Genomic DNA, 370 nt, shown 5'->3' on the forward strand with positions numbered 1-370 from the left:
ACGCTTTGCCTTCGCTGAGGCCGACGGCCCCTGTGGAATAAACAATCAGGAACGGGGTGTGCTGCTGACCCACGCCAGCCCCTTCCTGCACTCTGCCCCCCCGCCACTCGTCCTCTTGCCCACCTGCCTCTTTGGAATAACTTGGTAAAGTGCAAAAAGTTCCCAAATCCAGCCAAATCTCACAAATTTCAGGCTTTGGAGGAGGGTGGGTGCTGCTCAGGAAGCGGGTCTTGGCGCACAGCGTGCCGGTGTGTGCCCAACCAGCTCTGGGGACGCTGCCGTGCTCAAACCAGGCAAATCAAATAGATCCGCCGAAGGATGATGCCGCAGACCATGGTCGGTCCTGCGCGCTGGGGAAGGGGGGGACATC

The sequence above is a fragment of the Charadrius vociferus genome, unplaced genomic scaffold (genome assembly GCF_000708025.1).
Source record: "Charadrius vociferus isolate BGI_N301 unplaced genomic scaffold, ASM70802v2 scaffold1434, whole genome shotgun sequence".
Classification (NCBI taxonomy): domain Eukaryota; kingdom Metazoa; phylum Chordata; class Aves; order Charadriiformes; family Charadriidae; genus Charadrius; species Charadrius vociferus.